Below are 13,754 nucleotides of genomic sequence, written 5' to 3'. Positions count from 1 at the left end.
CGACATTCTGAGCTAAATTTGGGATCACAACTTTAAAATGCATTTTCTGGCCTTAAGAAGCGTTTTCGGCGATTCTGAGCTTAATTTGGGATCACAACTTTAAAATGCATTTTCTGGCCTTAAGAACCGTTTTTCGGCGATTCTGAGCTTAATTTGGGATCACAACTTTAAAATGCATTTTCTGGCCTTTAGAAGCGTTTTTTCGACATTCTGAGCTTAATTTGGGATCACAACTTTAAAATGCATTTTCTGGCCTTAAGAAGCGTTTTTCGGCGATTCTGAGCTTAATTTGGGATCACAACTTTAAAATGCATTTTCTGGCCTTTAGAAGCGTTTTTCGGCGATTCTGAGCTTAATTTGGGATCACAACTTTAAAATGCATTTTGTGGCCTTTAGAAGCGTTTTTTCGACATTCTGAGCTAAATTTGGGATCACAACTTTAAAATGCATTTTCTGGCCTTTAGAAGCGTTTTTCGGCGATTCTGAGCTTAATTTGGGATCACAACTTTAAAATGCATTTTCTGGCCTTTAGAAGCGTTTTTCGGCGATTCTGAGCTTAATTTGGGATCACAACTTTAAAATGCATTTTCTGGCCTTTAGAAGCGTTTTTCGGCGATTCTGAGCTTAATTTGGGATCACAACTTTAAAATGCATTTTGTGGCCTTTAGAAGCGTTTTTTCGACATTCTGAGCTAAATTTGGGATCACAACTTTAAAATGCATTTTCTGGCCTTTAGAAGCGTTTTTCGGCGATTCTGAGCTTAATTTGGGATCACAACTTTAAAATGCATTTTCTGGCCTTTAGAAGCGTTTTTCGGCGATTCTGAGCTTAATTTGGGATCACAACTTTAAAATGCATTTTCTGGCCTTTAGAAGCGTTTTCGGCGATTCTGAGCTTAATTTGGGATCACAACTTTAAAATGCATTTTGTGGCCTTTAGAAGCGTTTTTTCGACATTCTGAGCTAAATTTGGGATCACAACTTTAAAATGCATTTTCTGGCCTTTAGAAGCGTTTTCGGCGATTCTGAGCTTAATTTGGGATCACAACTTTAAAATGCATTTTCTGGCCTATAGAAGCGTTTTTTCGAATTCTGAGCTTAATTTGGGATCACAACTTTAAAATGCATTTTCTGGCCTTTAGAAGCGTTTTTTCGACATTCTGAGCTAAATTTGGGATCACAACTTTAAAATGCATTTTCTGGCCTTAAGAAGCGTTTTCGGCGATTCTGAGCTTAATTTGGGATCACAACTTTAAAATGCATTTTCTGGCCTTAAGAAGCGTTTTTCGGCGATTCTGAGCTTAATTTGGGATCACAACTTTAAAATGCATTTTCTGGCCTTTAGAAGCGTTTTTTCGACATTCTGAGCTTAATTTGGGATCACAACTTTAAAATGCATTTTCTGGCCTTAAGAAGCGTTTTTCGGCGATTCTGAGCTTAATTTGGGATCACAACTTTAAAATGCATTTTCTGGCCTTTAGAAGCGTTTTTCGGCGATTCTGAGCTTAATTTGGGATCACAACTTTAAAATGCATTTTGTGGCCTTTAGAAGCGTTTTTTCGACATTCTGAGCTAAATTTGGGATCACAACTTTAAAATGCATTTTCTGGCCTTTAGAAGCGTTTTTCGGCGATTCTGAGCTTAATTTGGGATCACAACTTTAAAATGCATTTTCTGGCCTTTAGAAGCGTTTTTCGGGGATTCTGAGCTTAATTTGGGATCACAACTTTAAAATGCATTTTGTGGCCTTTAGAAGCGTTTTTTCGACATTCTGAGCTTAATTTGGGATCACAACTTTAAAATGCATTTTCTGGCCTTTAGAAGCGTTTTTCGGCGATTCTGAGCTTAATTTGGGATAACAACTTTAAAATGCATTTTCTGGCCTTTAGAAGCGTTTTTCGGCGATTCTGAGCTTAATTTGGGATCACAACTTTAAAATGCATTTTGTGGCCTTTAGAAGCGTTTTTTCGACATTCTGAGCTAAATTTGGGATCACAACTTTAAAATGCATTTTCTGGCCTTTAGAAGCGTTTTTCGGCGATTCTGAGCTTAATTTGGGATCACAACTTTAAAATGCATTTTGTGGCCTTTAGAAGCGTTTTTTCGACATTCTGAGCTAAATTTGGGATCACAACTTTAAAATGCATTTTCTGGCCTTAAGAAGCGTTTTTCGGCGATTCTAAGCTAAATTTGGGATCACAACTTTAAAATGCATTTTCTGGCCTTTAGAAGCGTTTTTCGGCGATTCTGAGCTTAATTTGGGATCACAACTTTAAAATGCATTTTGTGGCCTTTAGAAGCGTTTTTTCGACATTCCGAGCTAAATTTGGGATCACAACTTTAAAATGCATTTTCTGGCCTTAAGAAGCGTTTTTCGGCGATTCTGAGCTTAATTTGGGATCACAACTTTAAAATGCATTTTCTGGCCTTTAGAAGCGTTTTTCGGCGATTCTGAGCTTAATTTGGGATCACAACTTTAAAATGCATTTTGTGGCCTTTAGAAGCGTTTTTTCGACATTCTGAGCTTAATTTGGGATCACAACTTTAAAATGCATTTTCTGGCCTTAAGAAGCGTTTTTCGGCGATTCTGAGCTTAATTTGGGATCACAACTTTAAAATGCATTTTCTGGCCTTTAGAAGCGTTTTTCGGCGATTCTGAGCTTAATTTGGGATCACAACTTTAAAATGCATTTTGTGGCCTTTAGAAGCGTTTTTTCGACATTCTGAGCTAAATTTGGGATCACAACTTTAAAATGCATTTTCTGGCCTTTAGAAGCGTTTTTCGGCGATTCTGAGCTTAATTTGGGATCACAACTTTAAAATGCATTTTCTGGCCTTTAGAAGCGTTTTTCGGCGATTCTGAGCTTAATTTGGGATCACAACTTTAAAATGCATTTTCTGGCCTTTAGAAGCGTTTTTCGGGGATTCTGAGCTTAATTTGGGATCACAACTTTAAAATGCATTTTGTGGCCTTTAGAAGCGTTTTTTCGACATTCTGAGCTAAATTTGGGATCACAACTTTAAAATGCATTTTCTGGCCTTTAGAAGCGTTTTTCGGCGATTCTGAGCTTAATTTGGGATCACAACTTTAAAATGCATTTTCTGGCCTTTAGAAGCGTTTTTCGGCGATTCTGAGCTTAATTTGGGATCACAACTTTAAAATGCATTTTCTGGCCTTTAGAAGCGTTTTTCGGGGATTCTGAGCTTAATTTGGGATCACAACTTTAAAATGCATTTTGTGGCCTTTAGAAGCGTTTTTTCGACATTCTGAGCTAAATTTGGGATCACAACTTTAAAATGCATTTTCTGGCCTTAAGAAGCGTTTTTCGGCGATTCTAAGCTAAATTTGGGATCACAACTTTAAAATGCATTTTCTGGCCTTTAGAAGCGTTTTTCGGCGATTCTGAGCTTAATTTGGGATCACAACTTTAAAATGCATTTTGTGGCCTTTAGAAGCGTTTTTTCGACATTCCGAGCTTAATTTGGGATCACAACTTTAAAATGCATTTTCTGGCCTTTAGAAGCGTTTTTCGGCGATTCTGAGCTTAATTTGGGATCACATCTTTAAAATGCATTTTCTGGCCTATAGAAGCGTTTTTTCGAATTCTGAGCTTAATTTGGGATCACAACTTTAAAATGCATTTTCTGGCCTTTAGAAGCGTTTTTTCGACATTCTGAGCTAAATTTGGGATCACAACTTTAAAATGCATTTTCTGGCCTTAAGAAGCGTTTTCGGCGATTCTGAGCTTAATTTGGGATCACAACTTTAAAATGCATTTTCTGGCCTTAAGAAGCGTTTTTCGGCGATTCTGAGCTTAATTTGGGATCACAACTTTAAAATGCATTTTCTGGCCTTTAGAAGCGTTTTTTCGACATTCTGAGCTTAATTTGGGATCACAACTTTAAAATGCATTTTCTGGCCTTAAGAAGCGTTTTTCGGCGATTCTGAGCTTAATTTGGGATCACAACTTTAAAATGCATTTTCTGGCCTTTAGAAGCGTTTTTCGGCGATTCTGAGCTTAATTTGGGATCACAACTTTAAAATGCATTTTCTGGCCTTTAGAAGCGTTTTTCGGCGATTCTGAGCTAAATTTGGGATCACAACTTTAAAATGCATTTTCTGGCCTTAAGAAGCGTTTTTCGGCGATTCTGAGCTTAATTTGGGATCACAACTTTAAAATGCATTTTCTGGCCTTAAGAAGCGTTTTTCGGCGATTCTGAGCTTAATTTGGGATCACAACTTTAAAATGCATTTTCTGGCCTTTAGAAGCGTTTTTCGGCGATTCTGAGCTTAATTTGGGATCACAACTTTAAAATGCATTTTCTGGCCTTTAGAAGCGTTTTTCGGCGATTCTGAGCTAAATTTGGGATCACAACTTTAAAATGCATTTTCTGGCCTTAAGAAGCGTTTTTCGGCGATTCTGAGCTTAATTTGGGATCACAACTTTAAAATGCATTTTCTGGCCTTTAGAAGCGTTTTTCGGCGATTCTGAGCTTAATTTGGGATCACAACTTTAAAATGCATTTTCTGGCCTTAAGAAGCGTTTTTCGGCGATTCTGAGCTTAATTTGGGATCACAACTTTAAAATGCATTTTCTGGCCTTTAGAAGCGTTTTTTCGACATTCTGAGCTTAATTTGGGATCACAACTTTAAAATGCATTTTCTTGCCTTAAGAAGCGTTTTTCGGCGATTCTGAGCTTAATTTGGGATCACAACTTTAAAATGCATTTTCTGGCCTTTAGAAGCGTTTTTCGGCGATTCTGAGCTTAATTTGGGATCACAACTTTAAAATGCATTTTCTGGCCTTAAGAAGCGTTTTTCGGCGATTCTGAGCTTAATTTGGGATCACAACTTTAAAATGCATTTTCTGGCCTTTAGAAGCGTTTTTTCGACATTCTGAGCTTAATTTGGGATCACAACTTTAAAATGCATTTTCTTGCCTTAAGAAGCGTTTTTCGGCGATTCTGAGCTTAATTTGGGATCACAACTTTAAAATGCATTTTCTGGCCTTTAGAAGCGTTTTTCGGCGATTCTGAGCTTAATTTGGGATCACAACTTTAAAATGCATTTTGTGGCCTTTAGAAGCGTTTTTCGGCGATTCTGAGCTAAATTTGGGATCACAACTTTAAAATGTATTTTCTGGCCTTTAGAAGCGTTTTTCGGCGATTCTGAGCTTAATTGGGGATCACAACTTTAAAATGCATTTTCTGGCCTTCAGAAGCGTTTTTCGGCGATTCTGAGCTTAATTTGGGATCACAACTTTAAAATGCATTTTCTGGCCTTTAGAAGCGTTTTTCGGCGATTCTGAGCTTAATTTGGGATCACAACTTTAAAATGCATTTTCTGGCCTTAAGAAGCGTTTTTCGGCGATTCTGAGCTTAATTTGGGATCACAACTTTAAAATGCATTTTCTGGCCTTTAGAAGCGTTTTTCGACATTCTGAGCTTAATTTGGGATCACAACTTTAAAATGCATTTTCTTGCCTTAAGAAGCGTTTTTCGGCGATTCTGAGCTTAATTTGGGATCACAACTTTAAAATGCATTTTCTGGCCTTTAGAAGCGTTTTTCGGCGATTCTGAGCTTAATTTGGGATCACAACTTTAAAATGCATTTTGTGGCCTTTAGAAGCGTTTTTCGGCGATTCTGAGCTAAATTTGGGATCACAACTTTAAAATGTATTTTCTGGCCTTTAGAAGCGTTTTTCGGCGATTCTGAGCTTAATTGGGGATCACAACTTTAAAATGCATTTTCTGGCCTTCAGAAGCGTTTTTCGGCGATTCTGAGCTTAATTTGGGATCACAACTTTAAAATGCATTTTCTGGCCTTTAGAAGCGTTTTTCGGCGATTCTGAGCTTAATTTGGGATCACAACTTTAAAATGCATTTTCTGGCCTTTAGAAGCGTTTTTTCGACATTCTGAGCTTAATTTGGGATCACAACTTTAAAATGCATTTTCTGGCCTTCAGAAGCGTTTTTCGGCGATTCTGAGCTTAATTTGGGATCACAACTTTAAAATGCATTTTCTGGCCTTAAGAAGCGTTTTTCGGCGATTCTGAGCTTAATTTGGGATCACAACTTTAAAATGCATTTTCTGGCCTTAAGAAGCGTTTTTCGGCGATTCTGAGCTTAATTTGGGATCACAACTTTAAAATGCATTTTCTGGCCTTTAGAAGCGTTTTTCGGCGATTCTGAGCTTAATTTGGGATCACAACTTTAAAATGCATTTTCTGGCCTTTAGAAGCGTTTTTCGGCGATTCTGAGCTAAATTTGGGATCACAACTTTAAAATGCATTTTCTGGCCTTAAGAAGCGTTTTTCGGCGATTCTGAGCTTAATTTGGGATCACAACTTTAAAATGCATTTTCTGGCCTTTAGAAGCGTTTTTCGGCGATTCTGAGCTTAATTTGGGATCACAACTTTAAAATGCATTTTCTGGCCTTAAGAAGCGTTTTTCGGCGATTCTGAGCTTAATTTGGGATCACAACTTTAAAATGCATTTTCTGGCCTTTAGAAGCGTTTTTTCGACATTCTGAGCTTAATTTGGGATCACAACTTTAAAATGCATTTTCTTGCCTTAAGAAGCGTTTTTCGGCGATTCTGAGCTTAATTTGGGATCACAACTTTAAAATGCATTTTCTGGCCTTTAGAAGCGTTTTTTCGACATTCTGAGCTTAATTTGGGATCACAACTTTAAAATGCATTTTCTTGCCTTAAGAAGCGTTTTTCGGCGATTCTGAGCTTAATTTGGGATCACAACTTTAAAATGCATTTTCTGGCCTTTAGAAGCGTTTTTCGGCGATTCTGAGCTTAATTTGGGATCACAACTTTAAAATGCATTTTCTGGCCTTAAGAAGCGTTTTTCGGCGATTCTGAGCTTAATTTGGGATCACAACTTTAAAATGCATTTTCTGGCCTTTAGAAGCGTTTTTTCGACATTCTGAGCTTAATTTGGGATCACAACTTTAAAATGCATTTTCTTGCCTTAAGAAGCGTTTTTCGGCGATTCTGAGCTTAATTTGGGATCACAACTTTAAAATGCATTTTCTGGCCTTTAGAAGCGTTTTTCGGCGATTCTGAGCTTAATTTGGGATCACAACTTTAAAATGCATTTTCTGGCCTTTAGAAGCGTTTTTCGGCGATTCTGAGCTAAATTTGGGATCACAACTTTAAAATGTATTTTCTGGCCTTTAGAAGCGTTTTTCGGCGATTCTGAGCTTAATTTGGGATCACAACTTTAAAATGCATTTTCTGGCCTTCAGAAGCGTTTTTCGGCGATTCTGAGCTTAATTTGGAATCACAACTTTAAAATGCATTTTCTGGCCTTTAGAAGCGTTTTTCGGCGATTCTGAGCTTAATTTGGGATCACAACTTTAAAATGCATTTTCTGGCCTTTAGAAGCGTTTTTTCGACATTCTGAGCTAAATTTGGGATCACAACTTTAAAATGCATTTTCTGGCCTTTAGAAGCGTTTTTCGGCGATTCTGAGCTTAATTTGGGATCACAACTTTAAAATGCATTTTCTGGCCTTTAGAAGCGTTTTTCGGCGATTCTGAGCTAAATTTGGGATCACAACTTTAAAATGCATTTTCTGGCCTTTAGAAGCGTTTTTCGGCGATTCTGAGCTTAATTTGGGATCACAACTTTAAAATGCATTTTCTGGCCTTTAGAAGCGTTTTTTCGACATTCTGAGCTAAATTTGGGATCACAACTTTAAAATGCATTTTCTGGCCTTTAGAAGCGTTTTTCGGCGAATTTGAGCTTAATTTGGGATCACAACTTTAAAATGCATTTTCTGGCCTTTAGAAGCGTTTTTTCGACATTCTGAGATAAATTTGGGATCACAACTTTAAAATGCATTTTCTGGCCTTTAGAAGCGTTTTTCGGCGATTCTGAGCTTAATTTGGGATCACAACTTTAAAATGCATTTTCTGGCCTTAAGAAGCGTTTTTCGGCGATTCTGAGCTTAATTTGGGATCACAACTTTAAAATGCATTTTCTGGCCTTTAGAAGCGTTTTTCGGCGATTCTGAGCTTAATTTGGGATCACAACTTTAAAATGCATTTTTTGGCCTTTAGAAGCGTTTTTCGGCGATTCTGAGCTTAATTTGGGATCACAACTTTAAAATGCATTTTCTGGCCTTTAGAAGCGTTTTTTCGACATTCTGAGCTAAATTTGGGATCACAACTTTAAAATGCATTTTCTGGCCTTTAGAAGCGTTTTTCGGCGATTCTGAGCTTAATTTGGGATCACAACTTTAAAATGTATTTTCTGGCCTTTAGAAGCGTTTTTCGGCGATTCTGAGCTTAATTTGGGATCACAACTTTAAAATGCATTTTTTGGCCTTTAGAAGCGTTTTTCGGCGATTCTGAGCTTAATTTGGGATCACAACTTTAAAATGCATTTTCTGGCCTTTAGAAGCGTTTTTTCGACATTCTGAGCTTAATTTGGGATCACAACTTTAAAATGCATTTTCTTGCCTTAAGAAGCGTTTTTCGGCGATTCTGAGCTTAATTTGGGATCACAACTTTAAAATGCATTTTCTGGCCTTTAGAAGCGTTTTTCGGCGATTCTGAGCTTAATTTGGGATCACAACTTTAAAATGCATTTTCTGGCCTTTAGAAGCGTTTTTCGGCGATTCTGAGCTAAATTTGGGATCACAACTTTAAAATGTATTTTCTGGCCTTTAGAAGCGTTTTTCGGCGATTCTGAGCTTAATTTGGGATCACAACTTTAAAATGCATTTTCTGGCCTTCAGAAGCGTTTTTCGGCGATTCTGAGCTTAATTTGGAATCACAACTTTAAAATGCATTTTCTGGCCTTTAGAAGCGTTTTTCGGCGATTCTGAGCTTAATTTGGGATCACAACTTTAAAATGCATTTTCTGGCCTTTAGAAGCGTTTTTTCGACATTCTGAGCTAAATTTGGGATCACAACTTTAAAATGCATTTTCTGGCCTTTAGAAGCGTTTTTCGGCGATTCTGAGCTTAATTTGGGATCACAACTTTAAAATGCATTTTCTGGCCTTTAGAAGCGTTTTTCGGCGATTCTGAGCTAAATTTGGGATCACAACTTTAAAATGCATTTTCTGGCCTTTAGAAGCGTTTTTCGGCGATTCTGAGCTTAATTTGGGATCACAACTTTAAAATGCATTTTCTGGCCTTTAGAAGCGTTTTTTCGACATTCTGAGCTAAATTTGGGATCACAACTTTAAAATGCATTTTCTGGCCTTTAGAAGCGTTTTTCGGCGAATTTGAGCTTAATTTGGGATCACAACTTTAAAATGCATTTTCTGGCCTTTAGAAGCGTTTTTTCGACATTCTGAGATAAATTTGGGATCACAACTTTAAAATGCATTTTCTGGCCTTTAGAAGCGTTTTTCGGCGATTCTGAGCTTAATTTGGGATCACAACTTTAAAATGCATTTTCTGGCCTTAAGAAGCGTTTTTTCGGCGATTCTGAGCTTAATTTGGGATCACAACTTTAAAATGCATTTTCTGGCCTTTAGAAGCGTTTTTCGGCGATTCTGAGCTTAATTTGGGATCACAACTTTAAAATGCATTTTTTGGCCTTTAGAAGCGTTTTTCGGCGATTCTGAGCTTAATTTGGGATCACAACTTTAAAATGCATTTTCTGGCCTTTAGAAGCGTTTTTTCGACATTCTGAGCTAAATTTGGGATCACAACTTTAAAATGCATTTTCTGGCCTTTAGAAGCGTTTTTCGGCGATTCTGAGCTAAATTTGGGATCACAACTTTAAAATGTATTTTCTGGCCTTTAGAAGCGTTTTTCGGCGATTCTGAGCTTAATTTGGGATCACAACTTTAAAATGCATTTTCTGGCCTTCAGAAGCGTTTTTCGGCGATTCTGAGCTTAATTTGGAATCACAACTTTAAAATGCATTTTCTGGCCTTTAGAAGCGTTTTTCGGCGATTCTGAGCTTAATTTGGGATCACAACTTTAAAATGCATTTTCTGGCCTTTAGAAGCGTTTTTTCGACATTCTGAGCTAAATTTGGGATCACAACTTTAAAATGCATTTTCTGGCCTTTAGAAGCGTTTTTCGGCGATTCTGAGCTTAATTTGGGATCACAACTTTAAAATGCATTTTCTGGCCTTTAGAAGCGTTTTTCGGCGATTCTGAGCTAAATTTGGGATCACAACTTTAAAATGCATTTTCTGGCCTTTAGAAGCGTTTTTCGGCGATTCTGAGCTTAATTTGGGATCACAACTTTAAAATGCATTTTCTGGCCTTTAGAAGCGTTTTTTCGACATTCTGAGCTAAATTTGGGATCACAACTTTAAAATGCATTTTCTGGCCTTTAGAAGCGTTTTTCGGCGAATTTGAGCTTAATTTGGGATCACAACTTTAAAATGCATTTTCTGGCCTTTAGAAGCGTTTTTTCGACATTCTGAGATAAATTTGGGATCACAACTTTAAAATGCATTTTCTGGCCTTTAGAAGCGTTTTTCGGCGATTCTGAGCTTAATTTGGGATCACAACTTTAAAATGCATTTTCTGGCCTTAAGAAGCGTTTTTCGGCGATTCTGAGCTTAATTTGGGATCACAACTTTAAAATGCATTTTCTGGCCTTTAGAAGCGTTTTTCGGCGATTCTGAGCTTAATTTGGGATCACAACTTTAAAATGCATTTTCTGGCCTTAAGAAGCGTTTTTCGGCGATTCTGAGCTTAATTTGGGATCACAACTTTAAAATGCATTTTCTGGCCTTTAGAAGCGTTTTTCGACATTCTGAGCTTAATTTGGGATCACAACTTTAAAATGCATTTTCTGGCCTTAAGAAGCGTTTTTCGGCGATTCTGAGCTTAATTTGGGATCACAACTTTAAAATGCATTTTCTGGCCTTAAGAAGCGTTTTTCGGCGATTCTGAGCTTAATTTGGGATCACAACTTTAAAATGCATTTTCTGGCCTTAAGAAGCGTTTTTCGGCGATTCTGAGCTTAATTTGGGATCACAACTTTAAAATGCATTTTCTGGCCTTAAGAAGCGTTTTTCGGCGATTCTGAGCTTAATTTGGGATCACAACTTTAAAATGCATTTTCTGGCCTTTAGAAGCGTTTTTTCGACATTCTGAGCTTAATTTGGGATCACAACTTTAAAATGCATTTTCTGGCCTTAAGAAGCGTTTTTCGGCGATTCTGAGCTTAATTTGGGATCACAACTTTAAAATGCATTTTCTGGCCTTAAGAAGCGTTTTTCGGCGATTCTGAGCTTAATTTGGGATCACAACTTTAAAATGCATTTTCTGGCCTTAAGAAGCGTTTTTCGGCGATTCTGAGCTTAATTTGGGATCACAACTTTAAAATGCATTTTCTGGCCTTTAGAAGCGTTTTTCGGCGATTCTGAGCTAAATTTGGGATCACAACTTTAAAATGCATTTTCTGGCCTTAAGAAGCGTTTTTCGGCGATTCTGAGCTTAATTTGGGATCACAACTTTAAAATGCATTTTCTGGCCTTTAGAAGCGTTTTTCGGCGATTCTGAGCTTAATTTGGGATCACAACTTTAAAATGCATTTTCTGGCCTTAAGAAGCGTTTTTCGGCGATTCTGAGCTTAATTTGGGATCACAACTTTAAAATGCATTTTATGGCCTTTAGAAGCGTTTTTTCGACATTCTGAGCTTAATTTGGGATCACAACTTTAAAATGCATTTTCTGGCCTTAAGAAGCGTTTTTCGGCGATTCTGAGCTTAATTTGGGATCACAACTTTAAAATGCATTTTCTGGCCTTTAGAAGCGTTTTTCGGCGATTCTGAGCTTAATTTGGGATCACAACTTTAAAATGCATTTTCTGGCCTTTAGAAGCGTTTTTCGGCGATTCTGAGCTAAATTTGGGATCACAACTTTAAAATGCATTTTCTGGCCTTAAGAAGCGTTTTTCGGCGATTCTGAGCTTAATTTGGGATCACAACTTTAAAATGCATTTTCTGGCCTTTAGAAGCGTTTTTCGGCGATTCTGAGCTTAATTTGGGATCACAACTTTAAAATGCATTTTCTGGCCTTAAGAAGCGTTTTTCGGCGATTCTGAGCTTAATTTGGGATCACAACTTTAAAATGCATTTTCTGGCCTTTAGAAGCGTTTTTTCGACATTCTGAGCTTAATTTGGGATCACAACTTTAAAATGCATTTTCTGGCCTTAAGAAGCGTTTTTCGGCGATTCTGAGCTTAATTTGGGATCACAACTTTAAAATGCATTTTCTGGCCTTTAGAAGCGTTTTTCGGCGATTCTGAGCTTAATTTGGGATCACAACTTTAAAATGCATTTTCTGGCCTTTAGAAGCGTTTTTTCGACATTCTCAGCTAAATTTGGGATCACAACTTTAAAATGCATTTTCTGGCCTTTAGAAGCGTTTTTTCGACATTCTGAGCTTAATTTGGGATCACAACTTTAAAATGCATTTTCTGGCCTTTAGAAGCGTTTTTCGGCGATTCTGAGCTTAATTTGGGATCACAACTTTAAAATGCATTTTCTGGCCTTTAGAAGCGTTTTTTCGACATTCCGAGCTTAATTTGGGATCACAACTTTAAAATGCATTTTCTGGCCTTTAGAAGCGTTTTTCGGCGATTCTGAGCTTAATTTGGGATCACAACTTTAAAATGCATTTTCTGGCCTTAAGAAGCGTTTTTCGGCGATTCTGAGCTAAATTTGGGATCACAACTTTAAAATGCATTTTCTGGCCTTTAGAAGCGTTTTTTCGACATTCTGAGCTAAATTTGGGATCACAACTTTAAAATGCATTTTCTGGCCTTTAGAAGCGTTTTTCGGCGATTCTGAGCTTAATTTGGGATCACAACTTTAAAATGCATTTTCTGGCCTTTAGAAGCGTTTTTCGGCGATTCTGAGCTAAATTTGGGATCACAACTTTAAAATGCATTTTCTGGCCTTTAGAAGCGTTTTTCGGCGATTCTGAGCTTAATTTGGGATCACAACTTTAAAATGCATTTTCTGGCCTTTAGAAGCGTTTTTTCGACATTCTGAGCTAAATTTGGGATCACAACTTTAAAATGCATTTTCTGGCCTTTAGAAGCGTTTTTCGGCGAATTTGAGCTTAATTTGGGATCACAACTTTAAAATGCATTTTCTGGCCTTTAGAAGCGTTTTTTCGACATTCTGAGATAAATTTGGGATCACAACTTTAAAATGCATTTTCTGGCCTTTAGAAGCGTTTTTCGGCGATTCTGAGCTTAATTTGGGATCACAACTTTAAAATGCATTTTCTGGCCTTAAGAAGCGTTTTTCGGCGATTCTGAGCTTAATTTGGGATCACAACTTTAAAATGCATTTTCTGGCCTTTAGAAGCGTTTTTCGGCGATTCTGAGCTTAATTTGGGATCACAACTTTAAAATGCATTTTTTGGCCTTTAGAAGCGTTTTTCGGCGATTCTGAGCTTAATTTGGGATCACAACTTTAAAATGCATTTTCTGGCCTTTAGAAGCGTTTTTTCGACATTCTCAGCTAAATTTGGGATCACAACTTTAAAATGCATTTTCTGGCCTTTAGAAGCGTTTTTTCGACATTCTGAGCTTAATTTGGGATCACAACTTTAAAATGCATTTTCTGGCCTTTAGAAGCGTTTTTCGGCGATTCTGAGCTTAATTTGGGATCACAACTTTAAAATGCATTTTCTGGCCTTTAGAAGCGTTTTTTCGACATTCCGAGCTTAATTTGGGATCACAACTTTAAAATGCATTTTCTGGCCTTAAGAAGCGTTTTTCGGCGATTCTGAGCTTAATTTGGGATC

Source organism: Uranotaenia lowii, chromosome 1 (genome assembly GCF_029784155.1).
Source record: "Uranotaenia lowii strain MFRU-FL chromosome 1, ASM2978415v1, whole genome shotgun sequence".
NCBI classification, from domain to species: Eukaryota; Metazoa; Arthropoda; class Insecta; order Diptera; family Culicidae; genus Uranotaenia; species Uranotaenia lowii.
Note: the sequence above shows the minus strand (reverse complement) of the source record.